This window comes from Bos mutus, chromosome 8, assembly GCF_027580195.1.
Source record: "Bos mutus isolate GX-2022 chromosome 8, NWIPB_WYAK_1.1, whole genome shotgun sequence".
Lineage (NCBI taxonomy): Eukaryota > Metazoa > Chordata > Mammalia > Artiodactyla > Bovidae > Bos > Bos mutus.
In genome coordinates this window covers 83,989,433-84,013,326 of record NC_091624.1, presented here as the reverse complement: position 1 = coordinate 84,013,326, position 23,894 = coordinate 83,989,433, and the positions used below count along the sequence as shown (strand labels likewise).

General features: G+C 42.7%; 1 long non-coding RNA gene across 1 annotated transcript; it reads right to left on the bottom strand.

The window, feature by feature from the left end:
• Nucleotides 1-12,531: 12,531 nt before the first annotated feature.
• On the bottom strand, nt 12,532-18,864 carry LOC138988988 (uncharacterized). Its single transcript, XR_011465244.1, has 3 exons — nt 18,316-18,864; nt 17,248-17,311; nt 12,532-12,714 (listed from the first exon to the last, which is right to left on the bottom strand). It is a non-coding gene; the product is annotated as an uncharacterized lncRNA (long non-coding RNA).
• Between the last annotated feature and the right edge of the window lie 5,030 nt (nt 18,865-23,894).

Below are 23,894 nucleotides of genomic sequence, written 5' to 3'. Positions count from 1 at the left end.
TCTCAAACTCTGTGGGAAAGAACCAAATGTTACTGTTTTACTGACTATCACTGTGGACAGATACCACATCATGTCGATGTCAAGCTCTTATAAAAGTTCATAAATTCGTACATTTCCTCACTTGTCTGCTCAACAGACTGACAAGGATGGCCTACCACATCTTGAGTAGTTTAGATGACAGAGACGCAGATTGTTTACCAAACAGCTCCTCTCTCCTGTACCTTCCCAAGAGCATCCGGTGTTTTTCAGGATACTGACAAACTATATTTACCAACCTAGAATAGGCAAGTAGATGATTTTTGATAGCGCTTCTAGGAAAGTTTCATTAAGGGGGCTGACTCATCTGGTAGATATTTCCTTTGTTTCCGGCCCTGTTCATGGATGTGATGGCTTGCATTCCAACAGCCGTCTTGGAACCATGAGGCAACATTAAGGACACTGGAGCACAAAGCTTTAAGGATCTGGTCCCTGTTGACTTAAGCTACCACATTGACTCTCGAGAGCATATTTCTACATTTTTTGTTACATGAAAGAAAAGTTTTTACCTGGTTGAAGCCACTGAAATCGAGTATATTTTTCATATACTTTGGTAAGTTAACAGGCACTTACCTTGCAGGATGGTAAATACTATCATCACAATGATTAGAAAAGTTCAGAGAAAGTATCTCTAACATAGCTTGGAGGAAGAGTTGGGGAAAACTATATGAAAGAGACAAGGACAGAACAAAAGCCTGAAGGAGGAGGGGGAGTTAACTAGGGGAAAAGGTTCATGGGAAGAAAAGTTTTCCAAGAGAAAAGAAAAATACATCCAGTTTATGCAAAGAGCAGGAGGTGAGAGGGAGTGGGGCCATTTGAAGAACTCAAACTAGTTCATGGTGGCTGGAATAAAGAGTAAAAAGTGGGAGTGGGAAGGGAAGAAATAATGGGGGCTGCCAAGGGATGGGAGGTAATTTCCACATGAAGGAAGCAGATCCCTGACCTTCTAGAAGTCTCCATCCCAATCAAAGGCAGAGTTGTTCAGACGACAGTGTTTGCCGCTAGTAATCAGGGGGCAGACACTGGCTCTGGTCTTATTTCTGAGGAGGGAAGTCGCATTCTGCTTAGACAAGTCACTCACCTCTTGGGTTTCCCATTTCCAAGTCTGCAAAACAAGGCTCATGCTACTGCCCCATCAACCTCACAAGGGATCTGTGAACCAGAGGTTGTGCTTTCTTACCAATAAGGAACTAAAGGCTTCCTGTTCAGCCCTCTCATTTTACTGATCAGGATCATGAGGCCCAGAGAAGTCTTCCCACCTGGATGAGGAGAGCTGAGCCTGGAATTCCCTTCTCCCAACTCTCAGGCTGTTATTCTTTCCCTGCAAAGAGCTGAGTGTTTTGCACTTGAAGTAGAAGGTTACTGTTCCTGCCAAGGGAACACAGCGGAGAGAGATGATAGAGTTTCTTATTTCAAGAAACCTAGTACTTGAAGGTGCTTTGAATAACACATACTTTTGAAACTAACTAAATATTTGGAATGTGTCTTCCCATCCTTCCTTTCTGATCTAAAAGCAAAAACAAATCTCTGTAATTTGATGGGGAGTGGGGTGGATAGGGGGTGTTGAAATAGATAAAAGGGAAAATTTAACTCAGTAACCACAGATGTGAAAGTGCCCCAAAGTATTTAGACCAGATTCACATCTTTGGAGGTGACTTTTAAGTTAAACTCTTAAGTTTCCACTGAATCACTGGGAAAACATAGCCAACCCCCTTCGGTGACTTCACAGTTGCTCCCTGAAAAGGTCACTGTAATTCACCCTCTTTGTTCCATAAACGAACAACTCCTAGAGCCCTGCTGGGATGACCATTATTTGGGGGACTAGAGAGAAAGTTCATAACCCAGTGAAATGATATTACAGGAATAACTGTTACTTATGAAAAGTTTGCCTGTTATTTCACTTAGTGCTCATACTAACCATGAGGGATGGAAATTGTTGTCCCCCAAATTTTAGATAAGGAAACAGGGCTTCTTGACTTCCATCACATCCAGCCCTGCTGAATCATCCTTCATGATGTCTCTTTTGTGTGCCATGGCTTTCCCTGTGCTTACCGGAAACTGATGTCTCCTCCTCTCTGGTGGTTCCCATCTACCTGACACCCTCCGTTCCCACATCTAATATTTCTTCTTAGGCATCATGGCATCATTCATTGCAAACTCAAAATGTCTAAACTGTAGGAACTTCATGTTCTTTTGCAAACTCCCCCTTCATCTTAACTTTTTATTGTGAGTCAATTGCTCAAGATGGAAACCACAAAATCTACACTTCACCCAAAAACGTCTATTCACAGACCCCAGACTACATCTTGTGGTTTCCATCCTTGCCCGTGACACACCATCCTCCAGGCTCTATTAAAGGTCCACTTCTCTGAAATCTTACCTGATCTTCCTAAGAAGTTGGTTTCACAAGTGCAATAAATAAATAAATAAATGAACAAGGATATTTACTACAACACTGTTTCTAATGGAGTAAAAAATATCTCAGGGAAAGCAACAAGGACATTTTGTACATCACAGAGGAATACAGTTATTATTTATGATAACTCTAAATAAAGTATAATCTATGAATATACTGAATCACTAGGTTGTACACCTAAAACAGGGAAGTCTGGCATGCTGCAGTTCACAGGGTCTCAAAGAGTCAGACACGACTGAATGACTGAACAACAACTTAAATCAACTATACTTCAATTTAAAACACTCAGAGAACTGGGTCCCCTGTCAATATGAGGCAGTGTGATACACGCATACAATGGAATAGTACACAGCCAGTGAGAAATAAAGCAAAGATAATTAGATGCACTGACAGAGGTTAAAGAACCATATATATAATATGATCCCACTGCATAAATATACACGTTTCTATACACATGTATTATACTATATACATAAAAATTCTGAAAGTCTCAACAAAACTCTTAACAGTATCTATCTCTGGGATGCTGCTGCTGCTAAGTCACTTTAGTTGTGTCCGACTCTGTGTGACCCCATAGACGGCAGCCTACCAGGCTTCCCCGTCCCTGGATTCTCCAGGCAAGAACACTGGAGTGGGTTGCCATTTCCTTCTCCAATTCATGAAAGCGAAAAGTGAAAGTGAAGTCGCTCAGTTGTGTCCAACTCTTAGCGACCCCATGGACTGCAGCCTACCAGGCTCCTCCATCCATGGGATTTTCCAGGCAAGAGTACTGGAGTGGGGTGCCACTGCCTTCTCCGATGAGACATGGAGAATTAGACATTTCAGTCTCTATACTAAATCTATTTCTCAGTGAATTACTTTTGTGATACAATTTTTCCATTTTCGAAATGCTTATAGTATACCTGTAAGTAATCAAAAAGGGGGGGGAAAAACCGCTTTTTTTCGAAAATGGAAAAATTGTATCACAAAAGTAATTCACTGAAAAATAGGTTTAGTGTAGAGACTGAAATGTCTAATTCTCCATGTCTCATCCCAGAGATAGATACTGTTAAGAGTTTTGTTGAGACTTTCAGAATTTACCTGTTGGAGAAGGCAATGGCACCCCAATCCAGTACTTTTGCCTGGAAAATCCCATGGATGGAGGGGCCTGGTAGGCTGAAGCCCATGGAGTCGCTAGAAGTCGGACACGACTGAGCGACTTCACTTTCACTTTTCGCTTTCATGCTTTGGAGAAGGAAATGGCAACCCACTCCAGTGTTCTTGCCTGGAGAATCCCAGGGATGGGGGAGCCTGGTGGGCTGCCGTCTATGGGGTCGCACAGAGTCGGACACGACTGAAGCGACTTAGCAGCAGTAGCAGCAGCATAGTATACCTGTAGGGTTTGAATATGTCTGACGTATGTTTTATCCCCTAGAGCACATAACACACTGTCTCACATGTCAAGTTTCCTTAAGTTGAGATATGTTCATCAGTTGTAAAGCAGATTTGGAAAACTCACCAGTGGCCACAGGACTGGAAAAGGTTAGTTTTCATTCCAATCCCAAAGAAAGGCAATGCCAAAGAATGCTCAAACTACCGCACAGTTGCACTCATCTCACACACTAGTAAAGTAATGCTCAAAATTCTCCAAGCCAGGCTTCAACAGTATGTGAACTGTGAACTTCCAGATATTCAAGCTGGATTTGAAAAGGCAGAGGAACCAGAGATCAAACTGCCAACATCCACTGAATCATCAAAAAAGCAAGAGTTCCAGAAAAACATCTGCTGTATTGACTATGCCAAAGCCTTTGACTGTGTGGATCACAACAAACTGTGGAAAATTCTGAAAGAGATGGGAATAGCAGACCACCTGATCTGCCTCTTGAGAAATCTGTATGCAGGTCAGAAAGCAACAGTTAGAACTAGACATGGAACAACAAACTGGTTTCAAATAGGGAAAGGAGTACGTCAAGGCTGTATATTGTCACCCTGCTTATTTAACTTACATGCAGAGTACATCATGAGAAACACGGGGCTGGATGAAGCACAAGCTGGAATCAAGATTGAGAGGAGAAATATCAATAACCTCAGATATGGAGATGACACCACACTTACGGCAGAAAGCAAAGAACTGAAGAGGCTCTTGATGAAAGTGAAAGAGAAGTGTGAAAAAGTTGGCTTAAAACTCAACTTTCAGAAAACTAAGATCATGGCATCCGGTCCCATCACTTTATGGCAAATAGATGGGGAAACAGTGGAAACAGTGAGAGACTTTATTTTGGGGGGCTCCAAAATCCCTGTAGATGGTGATTGCAGCCATGAAATTAAAAGATGCTTGCTCCTTGGAAAAAAAGTTATGACCAACCCAGACAGCATATTAAAAAGCAGAGACATTACTTTGCCAACAAAGGTCCATCTAGTCAAAGCCAGTAGTTATGTATGGATGTGAGACTTGTACTATAAAGAAAGCTGAGCACCAAAGAATTGATGCTTTTGAACTGTGGTGTGGGAGAAGACTCTTGAGAGTCCCTTGGACTGCACAGAGATCCAACCAGTCCATCCTAAAGGAAATCAGTCCTGAATATTCATTGGAAGGACTGATGCTGAAGCTGAAACTCCAATCATTTGGCCACCTGATGCAAAGAACTGATTCATTTGAAAAGACCCTGATGATAGGAAAGATTGAAGGCAGGAGGAAAAGGGGACGACAGAGGATGAGATAGCTGGATGGCATCACCGACTCAATGGACATGAGTTTGAATAAACTCTGGGAGTTGGTGATTGACAGGGAGGCCTGGAGTGCTGCAGTCCATGGGGCCGCAAAGAGTCAGACACAACTGAGCAACTGAACTGAACTGTACAGTACTTGACACAGGAGATTAAATTAAAAGCCCTGCTCTCTGGCATCCCCTTGATTATACTATGGATGTTCCTGACACCTAAGCACACATGTAATTTCTTACCACCTTGACATACCTGGCTGCAAACTAAATAACCCAAAGAACGCATGACCATTCTTCAAAAGGAAAACTTGTTAATCAGATTTGGAGAGCAAAACCACTCAGATATGTAAAATAAGGAGGGAAAAATGAGGACAAATTTGTCGATTCTTAATTCCTGCTTTCTCTTGGTTTCAGGGTTTTTAAAATATTTTCTCTAAGAGATCCTGTTATTATAACCAGAGTCAAAATCCATCACCAAGAGAGGGAAAGCAATGTTCAAAGAGGCATTGAAAAATAAGAATGTATAGGTCCCTATGTTTACCTCTCCCTGACTTTTTATTTGTTGGGAGCTTGTTTAAACAATTTAAACTGCTGAGTTGTATTGTTGAATCTCAGTCATGGGAAAATGTGTGAAAAACAGGCAGCTGGAGCATCGTGTCAGAGGACCTTCGAAGGGATAGAAAACAGGGTGCCGAGTGTCCTTTCAGCAAACGGTAATTGTGACTGTAGACTTCTTCAGAAACACAGAGGGACATGCCTAAGAAGCAGAGCTTCAAAAATAGAGATGTCTTGGAGATGAAAAAGAAAACTAGGCTCTGTAACTACACACGGTTAATAGCAAAGCAGTCTTAACGGCTAAACAAGGTGATCAGTGTGTGGTGTCACTTCCAAAAACTGCCCTCCATCCCAAACAATATTTTGAATGTTAGTTCCACCTCCACCACAATAGTCCTTGAGAGGTTTAAGTTTACCAAAACCGCTCTGTGGAATTGTGATCTGTGGGGAGATAATACTTTAATATTCTCCTTCATTAGTCACAAGGCTTTATTTGATGTCACCTCTATGCACACGGGAAAGAAGAGAAGGTACTCTATGTCTACAGGGTGTCCGGCAAAGACGGTGAGGACTTGCCATCATGAACCGAGACAAACATGAAGGAGTGCATAACTGAAAACCTCGGGAGGGTGTAATGTTTGCAAGGCTTCAGAGCATTAGTTCATCAGGAAGTTGTTAGATGCTTCTATGAGCCCTACAAATGCTGCGAACTACAAAGGATATCAAAGAAATACGAGATGAGACTCAGATGCGGTTCTCCAGAACCTTAACATCTTCTTGAGGAGTGCAAGACTTTCAGTGGGCATCAGTGTAAGAACCACAGTATAGCACGAAATACTACATTATGTGGTATAAAGATAAATGATATATTGAGGGTTAAGAAAAAGGAGAAAAGAGTATTTGAACATGCCAATTCAGTTCAGTTTGACTCAGTATTTTTGGAACTCTGTATTACATAATAGGCATTAGGTAGAGCTTCAAAGAAGAGACTAACAGGACAATATGAGACAAAATCACTTCCTCCCCTCAGAAGAATCTATAGTTTAGTAGGGAAAATAAGACCTTTAAATAAAAACAATTAATTGCAGATGCTGTCAGCTAGACTCAGTTGGCTAGGCCCTCCGCTGTCAGTCCAACTGAAGACTGGTACTAAGTTACAAACCAGTTAGAAAGATGTGGGCAGCAAAAAAGAAAAGCTAAAAGAAAAAGTACAAGAAGGAGGAAGATGAGAAGGAAGGAAAAGAAAAAGGAAAAGGAAAGAAAAGACCTTGAATCAGATGGCTTAAACCATGAGAAATTTGCTATATACATAACTTCAGGTCCAGATGCAGGAGGATCCCAGACTGAGGTTACTCACAACTCTCTGCCCTGCTGCCCTCATTACTGGTTTCTTTCTAAAGCTAGTGCCACTTGGACAGCAAGACGGCTGCAGCAGCGCCAGGCATCATGTCTAGACGTGACACTAAGGAGAAAGCAAGGGACAGTGTGTTTAGAGGTTTCTCTTCCAGAGCCCCTACACCACCCTACACTGGCCAAAGCCAGTGTGGCTGTGGAACCATGACCCCTAGAGTCACCTACCATGAGCTGGGCCCTATGTGAGGTGCTATGAACAAGACAAAGTTCCTGTCCTCAAAAATCTCATACACAAAGGGGGAAAATGGAAAAGTACCTAATTATAGCACCATGGGCTATCAGAAAATTCAAGAGAGGCATTTGGGAGAAATGAAGAAGAAAATTCATGAAGCTGAAAAGCTAGCTGGTGGAAGAGGAGGAAGTTATGGGCAGAGAGAGAAGTAAGTTCTGGGGCTGGGGGTGGATTCCTTGAGTCTTGGTCAGATCATATTCTAGGCTCTACCAAGTGTAGTAGTACATTTCCAGTGCCTGGCAAACCTACTGAAAAATATTGAGTCCTTAATCAGAGAATCTGCCTGCAATGTAGGAGACCTGGGTTCAATCCCTGGGTTGGGAAGATACCCTAAAGAAGGAAATGGCAACCCATTCCAGTATTCTTGCTGGAGAATCCTATGGACAGAAGAGCCTGGTGGGCTACAGTCCACGGGGTCGCAGTCAGAGATGACTGAGAGACTAACACACCTAACACCCAATCAATGACAGTCTGATGTCTTGAATGAATGAATAAGCTTGATTATAAAGAGTAGCAGGCTGTTTCCTGCATCTGGTGGGCAGATAGGGGTCTTTCATGCTATGCTAAGGAGTTTGAATTTTATTTTGAAGACTATGGGATATCACAGAGTGCTTTAAGTACAGGAATGACATGACAAGAGTTTGGTTTTGTAAAAGATCATTTTTGCTGTAGCATGGTGAAGGAAAGACCTGTTTAGTTGCTTGGTCGTGTCCAGCTCTTTGTGACCGTATGGACTGTAGCCCGCCAGGGTCCTCTGTCCATGGGTTTTTCTAGGCAAGAATACTGGAGTGGGTTACCATTTCCTTCTCCAGGGGATCTTCCCGACCCAGAAACTGAACACACATCTCCTACTTGGCAGGCAGATTCTTTACCACTGAGTCAACTAGGGGCAGCTAAAAGGTTAATAAGAATTTGCACAATAATAAAGGCCAAAGATAATTAGAGGCTAGTCACCACTACCTCACAGACAGTCTACCACAGAGAAGCTCCTGGGTCTCCCTTCTTGTTCCATTCATTTGGCAGAAAAATCTGGGGACAGGGAATTTTTGCCTTCATTTCCTGAGCTCAACAGGACTGAAGGTTGAATACACAGTTCTCCTTGTGGCCTTTCCAATTCTTAGGTGTGGTTTCAATTCTATTTCTATGTGACCTAGAAGTGTCCTCTTAGAAGGGAACCCTCCTGTGAGTTAAAACAGACAAAAAAGCCCTGTGCATTGACCAGCATCTGGGGTAAGCTATTATGTAGACTGGAGCTTTTAAATGATTGGGATCCCTTTCGTGTGTCTGTGCTGACAGCACGGGGTTAGCTGAGAGAATTTCTGCCTCTACAAAGGACTCTTACCAAATCAGCTCTTCCCTGCCTGCTTCCTGTTACCCCAACACAACTCACTCCCAGGGACCAATTGCTCTGTGCTGTCATTTCCTCATTTAAAAAAAAAAAAAAAGCAGGGAGGGGGAAATCAAAACCTGATTTAGCCTCAGGGAGTGGTTGAGGGTGAAGAGCATCCTGTCTGCTAGGTGTTCTGAGATCTTCAAAAAGGGGAAGGCGTATTATTCATGCAAGACAGTGTTTTCCATCCTCCTCACTGGGGAGTCCTCACTGGGGAATGGCGGAGATGGAGCGCAGTCTCTCCCAGGGCCCAGCCTCTGGGAGGCTCCAGGGTGGAATAAATCACCAACAGTGCAGCTCTGAGACAAGAGAAGCCGAGTCGCAGGTGTGCAGTAGGCAGTCCTGGAGGAAGCGTGGCCCTGGGCCAGCTGCGGTCTGGGCCAGGCTCAGGGGCCGCCTGCTCCGGGCCCAGTTCCTCTCCAGGGTGGAGACCCTACCTCAGCCACCATCTCTGCCTTCACAAGAGCCCCACCTCCACCCTGGGTCAGAACTTGGGACCCATTAATAATGAATCACTGCGACTTGAATTCAATTCCGCCAATGCACATTCATCGGGGTAATAATCAGGGTTTTTCTGCATCCTATATATTGGCCTGTTTTTCCTTTTTGCTACAGTCACCACCTGAATAGGATTAGAGAAAGCAAAACACTGCAATTCACTGGAGATCACATTTCCCTTCCCTCTACCTTTGCCTTCGCCTCCACTTGCTGCAGAAAAACAAAGGATCAGAAAGGCCATGGCTGGGGCTCAGGCCCACCAGGCTCAGCTCCACCTGCTCACAAGCCCCAGCACTTTGATATTTACTAGCCAAGTGAGGGCGCTCGGCTTCCAGAAGGCCTGTGAAGGGCCTTCACAGAAGAGTCGATATATTTGCCTTGAGGCAGAGACCTCTGGTTGGAAAATGTTCTCGGAGAGAAGTTGTGTTGTATTTTTACAGGGGTAAGCAAAAGGTTGATAAGGGGACAAAGATGGGTCTCAAGCACCATGCCAAGCACCTCTCTCTATCACACACGCACACACGCACACAGACACACACACACACACACACACACACAACCCCCTGCCTTCCTGATTAGGGAGAGGAATTTGATGAGCTGTTTTTGTGGGCACCCCATAACGGTTTGGGGGCATTTCTCAGATTGTTTCTTCCCCAGGACAATTGTTGGATCTGCTCGGAAGGGAGCCTTGATGGGATATTCAATATCAAGCATTTGTTGCTTTAAAAATACCAGTGCCCCAGCAAGAGGAGGTCATGTACTTCTTATTGGCACGTGTTCCCAGACATGGTGTTTTCTTTGTCTTGGAAAATCGCTTAGGTTTAATGGGTGTTGCATACAAAGAATGATGGGAATTTGGTGACCGTTTCTGAAAAACAGAAAAACAAAAACAAGAGAAATCCAGCCAAACCAGGCCACTCTCAGCGCCATGCAGACCCTGAGCAGCCACTCAGAATGCTTCTTGTCCTCCCTTGGGGAAAGCCCGTGGTGGCACCAGGGCACCTCTGGAGCATCTGGGTGTCACATAAACCTCTCTAATGCCCAGGTCAGCCTCTTCCCTCCCTGGACTGCATAAGCAATTTCACTGCCTCTCTGCAGGCCTCCTCTGCTACCCCCAACCCATCTGACTCTTTTGCCCTGTGAACGCTGAGAAGTGATATGAATGTGGATGTTTCCTGGGTGACCCCACAGAGGTAGGAAGCTCATTCCAGGGTGTTCTCCCCAAGGTGTTCCAGCTGATTTTTATACCTCAATAAGTCACATTGGGTCCAAGAAATAAGGTGATGATCATTGGCTAAACTGAAAAATGGGATGTTCACAGTGATCACTGCACTCCTCTCCCCAAAGCAACCTGCTCTGTGGGTGTCGCTTTCAGAACAAATCACTGGGGGTGGGAGGGCCCTACCTGAGAAGGGCCCTGTATCAGAGAAGGGACAGAACTCTGATCCATAAGGAGCCCTGGGGCATTCCACTACTAGCCTTAATTTGCCTGGCCTAAACAGAACTCAAATGGTAATCTTTTTTTTTTTTTTCTTTTTTTAATCAGGGAGAAGGCAATGGCACCCCACTCCAGTACTCTTGCCTGGAAAATCCCATGGATGGAGAAGCCTGGTGGGCTGCAGTCCATTGGGTTGCTAAGAGTCGGACATGACTGAGAGACTTCACTTTCACTTTTCACTTTCATGCATTGGAGAAGGAAATGGCAACCCACTCCAGTGTTCTTGCCTGGAGAATCCTAGGGACGGGGGAGCCTGGTGGGCTTCCGTCTATGGGGTCACACAGAGTCGGACACAACTGAAGCGACTTAGCAGCAGCAGCAGCTGGCTTTCTGAGGCAATCTTGGAAGCATATGCCTCAGCAAGTTCTGCCTTATCCTCCCACACCATGCTCCTTAAGGGGAGGACCTCATCTGTATCCCCAGCACTTGGCATATCCTAAATGTATGTATGTCAATCTTAGCAGGAGCCACCGCTTAGTGGGCTTCCCTGGTGGCTCAGCAGTAAAGAATCCGCAGGAGACACTGGTTCGATCCCTGGGTTGAGAAGATCCCCTAGAAGAGGGTGTGGCATACCTGCTCCGGTATTCTGGCCTGGGAAATCCTGTGGGCAGAGGACCTGGCGGGCTACAGTCCACAGGGTTGTAAAGAGTCAGACAAGACTTAGAGACTAAACAACAACAACAAGTGAATCTTCTATCTTGTACCAAGTGCTGTGTAGATATCACTTCTCACCATTAAGTATGTTCAACTGAATTTAACTAACCCACATATTAGGAACGGCATTGCTTTAAGGGGCATGGTGGCAACTCAGTTGTGGAATCAGAGAGATCTACACTAAAATCCTGACATTGTCTTATATCAGTCATTTCAAATTCAAAAAATAATATCTGCCCTTGGGACTTCCCTGGTAGTCTAGTGGCTAAGACCCTGTACTCCCAATGCAGGGGGCCCAGGTACAATCTCTGGTCATGGAACAAGAAGATCCTGCATGCTGCGACTAAGACCCAGTGCAGCCTAATAAACGATTTTTTTTTTTAAAAAAATAATATCTGCTCTATCTGTTCCATAGACCTATTGTGAAGGAAATTGTGAATAAATATATTTGTAAGCTATTTCTTTATAAGTTAAAGTTCCCTGCAAATCTAAGCTATCATGTATCAATGGCCAGATCACACAGTGGGGCTGTCACAATTTATAAAGAGATATGGTATGAGGAAAAGTCACATTTCCCAAAAATATCTCCCCCATTGACCTCATATAAATGGTTCCCTCTCATCTGACTAATAATTCCCATGACTGGCACGAGTAATAGCTGGGACAGCAGAAGAGCTTGTCGCCAAGTCACTGAATTAGTTATCTAATGCTGCTGACCTGGTAAATGTATACTCTCTAATCAGAAGAAATTTGCTTTTATCTGACAGGAATAATACTACATATTCACCACCCTGGCCTTGGGACTCTGCTTTGTGCCATAATTTAGATCAGGAAAGATTGTTGATCCTCTTGTTATTCCATGGAATGTTCTACAGGACCAGTTTAGCTGACACCAGGCTAATCAACCAGGTAAGCAGACAGGAACAGATATTTCAGTAAAGCACACATGTGTCACAAGTGGGGAGATACATCCATTGGAAATTCATGGATCTCAGGGGTATTTCTAGAAGCTCATGTTTCTGCAATACTAGAATAGTTCCTCCAAGATGAAAGAAATACTGCTGTATCATACATACATCACCACTAAGAATGAGCAACACTTTTATTGGTCTTTGTTGGGTCGATACGTACCACATATGGATGTCCTCCTCTGACCATGTTGCTGAGTAAGGCATAAGGTTACTCAATCTTGAGTGGAGTCCAAAGCTGGAGAAGCTGATTCAGGCCACAACACAAGTCATTCTGCCAGTAGGTCTTCTGACTAATGAATCTAATAGAGCTTGAAGTGTTTGAGATGCTCATTGGATTCCATGTCAATCCCTGAAAGATGATTCACAATGAAGAGTTCAAGTCCTGATAGAATCACAAGGTGATTATATCCAGTATCATATAAGGACACATTTTTTATAAAAAAAAAAACAAAACACGTTTCCTGAGGTATAAATTGTTGTTCAGTCGCTAAGTTGAATCTAACTCTTTGCAACCTAATTTACTGTAGCACTCTAGGCTCCCCTGTCCTTCATTAACTCCCGGAGTTTGCTCAGATTCATGTCCATTGATTCAGTGATGCTATCTAACCATCCAATTCTCTGACGCCCCCTTCTCCTTTTGCCTTCACTTTTTCCCAACATCAGAGGCTTTTCCAGTGAGTCAGCTCTCCTCATCAGGTGGCCAAACTATTGGAACTTTAGCTTCAGCATCAGATGTCTTTCCAGTGAATATTCAGGGTTGATTTCCTTTATATTGACTGGTTGGATCTCCTTGCAGTCCAAGGGACTCTCAAGAGCCTTCTCCAGCACCACAATTCAAAAGCACCAATTCTTTGGCACTTAACCTTCTTTATGATCCAGTTCTCACATTCGTACACGACTATTGGAAGAACTAGAGTTTCAACTATCCACACCTGTGTTGGCAAAGTGATGTCTTTGCTTTTTAATACACTGTCTAGGTTTATCACAGCTTTCCATCAAAGGAGCAAGTGTCTTTTAATTTCATGGCTGCACTCACCATTTGCAGTGATTTTGGAGCCCAAGAGAATAAAATCTATGACTGCTTCCACTTTTCCCCCCTCTATTTGCCATGAAGTGATGGGACTGGATGCCATGATCTTAGTTTTTTTAATGTTGAGTTTCAAGCCAGCTTTTTCACTCTCCTCTTTCACCATCATCAGGAGACTCTTTAGTTTCTCTTTACTTTCTGCCATTAGAGTGGTATCATCTACATATCTGAGAGTTTTTCTTGATGTTTCTCCAGTTAGTCTTGATTCCAGCTTGTGATTCATCCAGCCCTGGATTTTCCATGATGTACTGTGCATATTAGTTAAATAAACAGGGTGACAATATACAGCCTTGTTGTACTCCTTTCCCAATTCTGAACCAGTCAGTTATTCCATGTCCAGTTCCAACTGTTGCTTCTTGACTTGCATACAGGTTTCTCAGGAGACAGGTAAGGTGGTCTGGTATTCCCATCTCTTGAAGAATTTTCCACAGTTTGTTGTGATCCACACAGTCAAAGGCTTTAGCATAGTCAACGAAGGGAAAGTAGACGTTTTTCTGGAATTCTCTTGCCTTTTCTATGATCCAACAAATGTTGGCAATTTGATCTCTGGTTCCTCTGCCTTTTCTAAACCCAGCTTGTACATCTGGAAGTTCTTGGTTCAGGTATTGCTGAAGCCTAGCTTGAAGGATTTTGAGCATAACCTTACTAGTATGTGAAATGAATGCAACTGTGTGGTAGTTTGAGCATTCTTTGTCATTGCCTTTCTTTGGACTTGCAATGAAAACTGACCTTTTCCAGTCTATATGCCCACTGCTGAATTTTCCAAATTTGCTAAAATACTGAGTGTGGCACTTTAACAGCGTCACTTTTTAAGATTTTAATTAGCTCAGCTGGAATTCTATCACCTCTACTAGCTTTGTTTATAATAAATGCTTCTTCAGGCCCACTTGACTTCACACTCCAGGATGTCTAGTTCTAGGTGAGTGACCACACCATCATGGTTATCAAGGTGATTAAGACATTTCTTGTATCAGTTCAGTTCAGTTCAGTCACTCAGTTGTGTCTGACTCTTTGTGACCCCATGAACAGCAGCACGCCAGGCCTCCCTGTCCATCACAACTCCTGGAGTCCACCCAAACCCATGTCCATCAAGTCAGTGATGCCATCTAACCATCTCATCCTCTGTCATCCCCTTCTCTTCCTGCCCTCAATCTTTCCCAGCGTCAGGGTCTTTTCCAATGAGTCAGCTCTTTGTATCAGGTGGCCAAAGTATTGGAGTTTCAGCTTCAGCATCAGTCCTTCCAATGAACACCCAGGACTGATTTCCTTTAGGATGGACTGGTTAGATCTCCTTGCAGTCCAGGGGACTCTCAAGAGTCTTCTCCAACACCATAGTTCAAAAGCATCAATTCTTCGGTGCTCAGCTTTCTTCACAGTCCAATTCTCACATCCATACATGACCACTGGAAAAACCATAGCCTTGACTAGACGGACCTTGTTGGCAAAGTAATATCTCTGCTTTTTAATATGCTATCTAGGTTGGTCATAACTGTCCTTCCAAGGAGTAAGTGTCTTTTAATTTCATGGCTGCAATCACCATCTGCATTTCTTGTATAGTTCTGTGTATTCTTGCCACCTCTTATTAATCTCTTCTGCCTCTGTCATGTCCTTACCATTTCTGTCCTTTATTGTGCCTATCTTCACATGACATTTTCCCTTGATATCTCTAATTTTCTTGAAGAGATCTCTAGTCTTTCCAGTTCTACTGTTTTCTTCTATTTATTTGCATTGTTCATTTAAGACGGCCTTCTTATCTCTCATTGCTATTCTCTGGAACTCTGCATTCAGATGAGTATATCTTTCCCTTTCTCCCTGGACTTTCACTTCTCTTCTTTTTTCAGCTATTTGTAAAGCCTCCTCAGACTACCACTTTGCCTTCTTTATTTTCTTTCTGTTCGGGATGGTTTTGATCACTGCCGCCTGTACCATACTGTTACAAACCTCCATTCATAGTTCTTCAGGCACTCTACCTTCCAGATCTAATGCCCTAAATCTATTTGTCACCTCCACTGTATAATCATAAGGGATTTGATTAAAGTCATACTTGAATGGCCTAGTGGTTTTCCTTACTGTCTTCAATTTAAACCTAAATTTTTCAATAAGGAGCTGATGATCTGAGCCACAGTTAGCTCCAGCTCTTGTTCTTACTAATTATATAGAGCTTCTCCATCTGTTTTATTGTACCTGAGGTAAGTACAATACAATAAAACAAGTCCATTTTAGTGCACATTTCAATGACTTTTGATAATTTATATGCCTGAGAAACCATAGTACAATCAAGACAAGAAACGTTTTCTTCCAACCAGAATGCTTCCTATGCCCCTTCACACCAATCCCTATTCCAGTCCCTGAACCTAGCCCCAGGCAACCACTAATTCTGTCATTATATACTTGATTTATCTTTTCTGGAGTCTTATATAAATGGAATCAGGCAGTATTAACTCTTTTGTATTGGGATCTTTTTCATTCAGCACAATATTTTTGAGACTGCTCCATTCTGTCACACGTATCAGTAATATTAGCAATTTGCTCCTTTTTATTAATGAGAAATAACACATTGTATGGACACACCGCAATTTTTTTGTCCATTAATAAACATTTGGGTTGCTTCCAGGTTATAGTTCTCATGAATAAAGCTGTTATAAATATTCTTGCAGAGTATTTGTTTGGACATACGTTTTTGTTTCTCTTGGGTAGATACTGAAGGAGTAGACTTTTGAGGCATATATGGTGAGTGCATATTTAACTCTGAAAGAAATCAATAAACTATTTTTCAAAATACCATCTTATAATCTCATCAAAATATAGGAGCGTTCCAGCTGCTGCCCATCCTCTCCAATATCTAGTACTGTCAATGTTTTAAATTTTAGCTACTCTAATAGGTGTAGTTTGGCACTATTTAATTGTAGTTTTAATTTTCATTCCCTGATGTCTAGTGATGCGGAGATGTGTTTATTAGATATTTTTATATCTTTGTGAAGTCTCTGTTCAAATTTTGCCCCTTGTCAATTGATTTTCTTATTGAGTTGTTAAAGTCCTCCATATATTTGTAAACAAGTCATTTGTCAGCTGTATAAATATGAATACTTTCTCCTAATCTGTGACTTACCTCATTTTCTTAATAGCTTCTCAAAGAGTAGAAGCTTTGAAGTTTGATGAAGTTCAATGATCACATTTTATTTAATGGTTTTCTTCCTGTGTCTTGCCTAATTTTCAACCAAAAAAGTGAGGCAACAGACTTATGGCATCCATTGTGTTACTATGTATCCCAACACCCAGAAGTAGCCAGTCTCACAGAATGGTAAAAGGGACTTGGACACTCAGTTTCAGCTCCAAATGGAAGATACCATGTTCCAAGTCTGGACTGAGTCCTGTAGAATGGAACACAGTGGAGGACAGGGAGGCTGGCACTCTGTGGTCCGTGGGGTTGCAGAGTCAGACACGACTGAGCGACTGAACAATAGGATGTGACAAGCTGTGAACCAGTGACCAATGTATAGCGATTCTTCCACAGCTGGAAAACATAATTCCACCAACAAAAGTGCAGAAATAGGAAAGGAACACTTGGTATTTCACCCAGTGCTGGACTTTTTAAATGCTTACTTCTCATTCTTGGAACTCTGCTGGTTCCGAGGCCATAGTGCTAAAAAAATAAATTTTCCTACCAAGGGACTCAACCATATTTCCAGTGAATTGGATGTAAAAATTGTCACCTAGAATGTTAGGCTCCTCATTCCACTGGACATTGTTGCTTACTTCAGGTAAACCTGCCTCCACTCCTGCTCCTGGACTTACCCAGTGCACAGACGTGTATTCTCTGGCTGATCAATATCTCCGGCAAAATGACTGCTGGTGTCTCCTGAAAAATGGAAGAATGTTCTCAGTTTTTCATCAGTCACTTTGTGTCTTATTCTTTTTGCTGTAAATATAATATTTTTAAAGAAAGGGACTTAAAATTTCAAAAACAGTTTACCACAAGGGAGGGAATTATTTACACTATATACACATTTAATTAGTTATGGCATGAAGCTATATAGATAGACTAACACATTGCCTATTTTATTCATTGGTATAGATCACTTTTATGATGAACCTATTGGGACCCACTGGGCCCAATAGCAGATGAACGGGACTATAAGGGAGTCAGACAGAGGATGGATATGTTTCAAAAGACAGAGAGGTCTGGCAGTCTAGTACATACAGCACTCTGATAGTAAGAGAGGGGAAAGCCTAGTCATGGGGAAGAAAAGAGTTCCAATATATACTCTAATTGGTTACCTTGAGGCTTAAGGAAAAGATACTCACAAGGAAACATGAAAAAGAAGTGAAATCAAATTTCACTTGTCCAAAATACCTAGCCCCACCACTAAGGAACAGTGAAATCTAGTAGAAACTCCACAGATAACTGAGTTAGGATAAAAATCCTCATCCAAACTCTGCTAGATCTTCAAGGAAAGTTCACAGTGCCAAAAATAGTGCAACTAGACCCTATTTTTCTCATCTGCAAAATGGGGAAATTAAAAATAGATGAGGATACTGATTCTGTTTCTTAGTCTCATGAATTTAGTATGATATCTAATCAGACCCTTGGATCATCTCAAGTAATGGTGCATAAGGTATTTAAATTTATTCAGAACGTTTCTTTCAAAGAAGTGGGAACAAAACATATTCTCATCTACTAATCTTTAAATTTTCCAAGGAGGGCACTTAAAAAAAGAAAGTATCCTAGTGCCAGGTCTAGGGGCTAAACCTGGACTGTAGTCTTAGTTCTGCCAGTAGCTTGTTCTGTGACCATAACCAAGTCACCTCCACCCACAGGGACTTCACTTTGTCTACAACATTACAGGATGAGATCTCACTCACCTGGACTCCTCCAGCTCTGGATTCAGTGATGCGGGACCTTCTGCCATAACTGGCTGCAGTCCTCACAGTGATTTGTCCCGGGATGTCTTGTCTCAGAGTTTGGAAGATGTGAATAGCTTCTCTTGTCCATTTGCTGTGGAGGAAATGAAAGGCACAAAGTATGGAAACATCGATTGCGAATACTGTGATTTCAACAAAATTAGCCTTTGATATAGTCTTACTCTCTAACCATAGAACATCACAGCTTATTCTCAGCTCCCCCAACCCAAGCTTTCCCCCGCAAGTTCAGGGACTCTCACATGATATTTGGGGTAATCTGGTGAGCAGACTGCATGGACTGGACATAACACAAGGAAACAGTGGGGTTTGGTAATCTTCAAGAAAGTCAAGAAAATCTTTAAATAGTGGTCACAACAGCAAATACTTATATTTTTTTCTCATTTATGCTTAGGGTTGTCAATGTTTCATTGGTAAAATTTAATTCAGCAAAATAATTTATTTTGAAATAAATTAACCTAACATACATATTTTACATGTTTTGTACATCAGCTACATGTTTTGTACATCAGCTACATATTTTGTGGGATGGGTATCTATTCATACCAAGTGTATTCACACCTATGATGCACTCTTGGAATATGTCTTATTTGGGTCATCTTAGTCCCTGGCAGCAGTGGTCCCTGGAATTTTGTTCTACATTTTCTCCTTCTAAAATCCATGAAGAATGAGTCCTCAGCATATTCTATATCACATTAAGCAATGTGCTGAAGCACAGGACACAATGTATTGATATCCATTTTACAGTTGAAGAAATCAAGGCAAATGTGGGTTAGGCAACTTTTCAGTACATAGAAAATGAAAGATAAAATTCAGGATCCTCTGATACCTGCTTGTCAATGGAAGGTTGTCAATAAATCTTTATGAGTGAATGCAAGAAAACAGGACAGTGTTTGAATTACTGTGTTACACTGTCTCCCAAAGAGTAACACAAATGCTGAGACCAGGTGGCAAGTGCCACGCTCAGACAACTCCAAGTATTTTTCTATGACACTGACATCAGGTGAACAGTTTCTTGGTTGCTATTTGCTATTTTTACAGCAATTTCCAAAGTCTGAAAATTTTCAGTCTGATTTCTTCTAGCTTCTGAAACTATAGACTACTTTGTGATTGAAGTTTATACTGATGACCCTGAGATTTCCATTCATTTATAAATAGAAATGTTTTGCATTTTTATGTACAGCATATATTTTACATTATATATTTTATACTAAGGGAAAAAATTTCATCATATCTGTTAAATTATATGGAAATTATATCAAAATGCATGGCATATGCTATATTCCAATTAAATGTATTATTTTATAGTAGCTCCTTCTATATGCTAGGCCCTATTCTGGTACTCAGTCTCCAAAGATAGTAAAAAACAGGTTGTAGACCCTGAGAAACTCACAGTCACATGGAAAAGATGGAAATGTTAAAAAAATTTTTTTTGTTAAAATGCAAAGACAAAGCCTTTGTGTACAAGAACACTTTCTAAATTATTTAGCATCATGTCTGCAACTTACTGTTAAACAATTCAGAAAAAAAATATATACTGTGTATATGTATAAATAAGTGTGTATATTTCTATGTATATATGTGTGTGTGTGTGTGTCTACACACACACACATATTTAGGGGCTTCCCCAGTGGCTCAGCAGTAAAGAACCCACCTGCAATGCAGGAGACACAAACCCACAGCTTCGATTCCTAGGTCAGAAAGATCCCCCAGATAAGTAAATGGCAATCCACTTCACTAGTCTTACCTGGACACATGGACAGCCTGTGGGGTCACAAAAGAACTGGACACAATTTAGCAACTAAACAACAACAATACATATTTAGAGAAAAAACAATAAGGCAAATATGAGAAAACACTAGCGTGTGGGGAGTCTAGGTAAAGGATATACAGCATACATTCTCCAGGAGGCAATACTGTGCTCACAAGAATGGAAATTGTTCTCGGGGGCAACACAACTCACTCTTTTTCCATGTAAAGCTCAGACATACAGAGATTTCACAAGCATATTTACAGCAAATCTATTGTATTAAAATTTCATGGCAGAAGATAATTAGGAAAAAAAATCTAGAAAGGATTGGGGGAAAGGGGGCAATAATGAGGAAAAGGTTGAGAAATGTTGGTATATAGGAAATCTTTATCCTCTTCTTGCAATTTTTTCTATAAGTCTGAAATTATTTTGGAACAGAAAGTGTAAACATTATGATGTGCCAGTACTAGGAGAGTTATGGAAGCTTGGATGAGGCTGCCCTAATTCTGCAGGGCAGGTGAGGGCAGTTCTGGGTCAGGTGACAGGGGAGGTCCCCACTAGAAAGGTGACATTTGCCCCAAGTCTTGAAGAAAAGTCATGAGTGTGCTGGGCAGATAAGGACATGGCCTAATCCCAATAAGCCTCAGAGGAAGATTAAATTCTGTATCATTTAGTTGTATTGTTTAGCATATTTTACCATATTCTAATGACATGCAAACTAATAACCCAAGTCTTTTCTAAAGGATGACTCGCAATTAAATAACAATCCTTTGCCAGGCAGAAGAACCAACTACAAAACTTTCCAAAGAAATGGGAGTTTGAGGGAGCATCTTCTTTCCTCCAGGATTCACAGATTTTCCAAACTTTCAGTCTCCAAGGGAATGTTTGTCAGTTCATGATTTACAGACTTAAGAAATCCTTGGGGATTGTGGACAGGGAAGGTGCCATCCTGGGAAATTGGCCTTTAGCTCTGATGTTGTGCTGGGTCAGGAGGCTTCAGAGTGGCGGAGGGTGGCTTTCACATTGCAGGGCAGCAGACCCTGCCTTGCTGTCAGCTGGAAACCTGACACTGAACTGTGGAAATGCACACAGAAAGAGAGCATGCTGTGAGAAGAGGCACACAGAGGGGCAAGCGCTGGAAAAATTGTACTTTTCTCCCCATGACAGTTGCCTTTTGTTTGGACAAATAATTTGAGGAGAGAACAAAAAAGCAGCTGTTTGCTTAATGCCAAGCCACAGAAACATGGAGCCTTCCTGGCTCAAGCTAGGAGCAAATTCCTCCTCATCCCAAGCATTCCTGATGATTCGCCTTCTGGTCCTGCGGACTGAGGTGACACAGAAAGCACCCACTGTCCCCGGAGCCCCTTTCACTGGGCAGAGGCCATCTCACTCATTCATTACTCAGCAGGACAGGGGGCCAGGGAAGCCAGAGAGCTCCATGCCAGGTCAGGCCAAGCCAGAGGGTGGCTGTGATGGGAAAGGGTGGCCTGACAACAAGTTATTCATGCACATGGATGCTCTGCCTGCTAGTTCAGTCTACAGACAGAACAATCTGCAAAAAGCAGAGCATAAGACCTTGTGCTCAAAAGTTTTGGAGATTGTAACATATACAGATTCACACACATACACACACATGCCCCAAAACACACAAACTGCTTGTGATACACACATTTGGTGCCAATATAAACAGGATCTTGGCCAAAAACTCTATTGGTTAGCAACTGGCCAATGAAGTGTTTAAAGTTAGAGGCCAACAGAAAAACTCAAACAGTGGTGTTTTTTCTTAAACTTGAAGTCACCAGTCAGTACCGCTTTTCCTTTGCAGAATGGCTTTCTAATATCTTCACACGGGAAAGATCCTGTCTGCAAAGAGCCCTGTGACGGGTTTGCTATTAGGTAAATTCATTACCGTAAATCCATCCAAGGCGAGTTCCAATAACAATTACCAGGCCATCAAGGCATGAAACTCAAGGGCCGCTTTGAATTTGTGACCAATGCCATGGAGAGGGAGGAGGGAGGTGTGGGGCTTCGAGAATTACCTGGTCTCCAAAGTTTATGGAAGGCCTGAGGCTCCAGAGAGGGAAGGAGCAGCTTGTGGGGCCCCAGCTGACACCTGGAAGAGCAGGCTGGCGGGGAGGCATGCCCTCTTCCCTCAGACCCTCAGAGTCCACCCCCAGCACCGTGCAGAGCGCGCACGTCGTCCTGGGGACACATCCACATTCGAGAGGTGACTTCTTCCCACAAGCTCCCACCTTCGGGTGTCAAATGCCTTCTGCCCACTCATAAAGTCTGTTCCCAGGAAAGGACTAATGACTATTATTTACCACTTAGACCAAGTTGTTGCTTCCAGGTCACAGGATGTGTTTCACTTGAAGTCAATGCCCAACAGCGCTGACCTCTGCTAGAAGAACTAGAGCCTTCAGTCTGCCAATGGGAGAGGATTTGGTAGGGGTGAGGAGTGGCAGCCTTTCTCAAAAGTCATGTACACCGCCTGCATGTTCTCCCCTCTGAGCCTCATTCCCTATTCCTAAGTAGCTCCTATCCTGAGGAGATGGTCTCTTGGTAACTCTATACCTCTCCTTAGCCCTTACTGAAATCAAGGCTCATGTCTATACTGGATCTCCATTTTCTCTCAAGTGCCTAGCCCAGTCCATGGCACTTAGCACATATCAACAAATGTTCACTGAATGAATGATTAAATGAAGGTTTGGATGAAGGGATGGATGGGTCGATGAGTAGATAGATGGATGATGGATGAATGATGACTGATGGATGATGGAATTCCAATACAGCTCCATCTGGGTCCTGTCTATCTTCCTTCCCGGGTCCTGGATCCTGCCTCCCTGAGAAATCTCTTGCTTTTGTGCTGTCTTAAAGAAGCCCAGTCAATAGGTGATGGTGTTACTGGACGCTCATCATGAATTACTGCAGTAGCAACTGAGAAAGGCCAAGAGAGCAACCAAAGAGAGGGGCCGGGAAGATAAAAGGCAGAGAGAGAGAAATAGAGAGGTTGAAAGGTCCACAGAAAAACAGACCATGGGCAGCTGGAGGAGAAAAGCAGAAACTTTAGGGACCTGAAGGGAAAACAGAGGGAAGAGAGGCTCTGAGACGAGCCATGGGGAAGGGGAGGCAGCTGAGAGGGGCGAACCATGAAAAAAGAAACTGTATTATCAGGAAAACAAAAACAATAGGGGCTTCTCTAATAGGACTGTAGGGAGGTGAAAGTTGGAGGCTTGTAAGAGAAGAGAGGAGGAATCTTAACCAGAAAAATTTAAGTAGCAGAGAAAGAGAGAAACAAGATGAGAGAAAAAATGCTGGCCCTGAAAGCTACAGAAGGGGTGCCTGGCTTGAGAGAGCCAAAGCCACAGCCGCTCTGCCAAGGGAGGAAACCTTAGGAGACCCGCCCAACCAGAATCTTGAAGTCTCAGACTTTTTCCACCTTATGAGCTGTAAATTGATCTATTCAGTTAGAGAAACCTGGTTTTTATTGAGTAATTTCCTCTAAACGACCTCCAGTTTTGAAAATGTCCCCAAAGTTCTCTGACTCCCCCCTCCCCCAGTGGGTCCCTGCGTCAGTGCCTGTAAATCATGGGAGGCAGGCCCCCCCTTGCTGTTGGTCAGGTCCCCTGGCTAATCCTGATACAGCACAGGGTCCTACTTGGTGCAGAGACCTCAGATCTGTTTGTTCTGCTGGCCAGGTCCCAGCATGCACCTCGCCGAGCTCATATCCCGGCTGTAGCTCCAGAGCCCCCAGCTACAGCAGGGTTTTCCA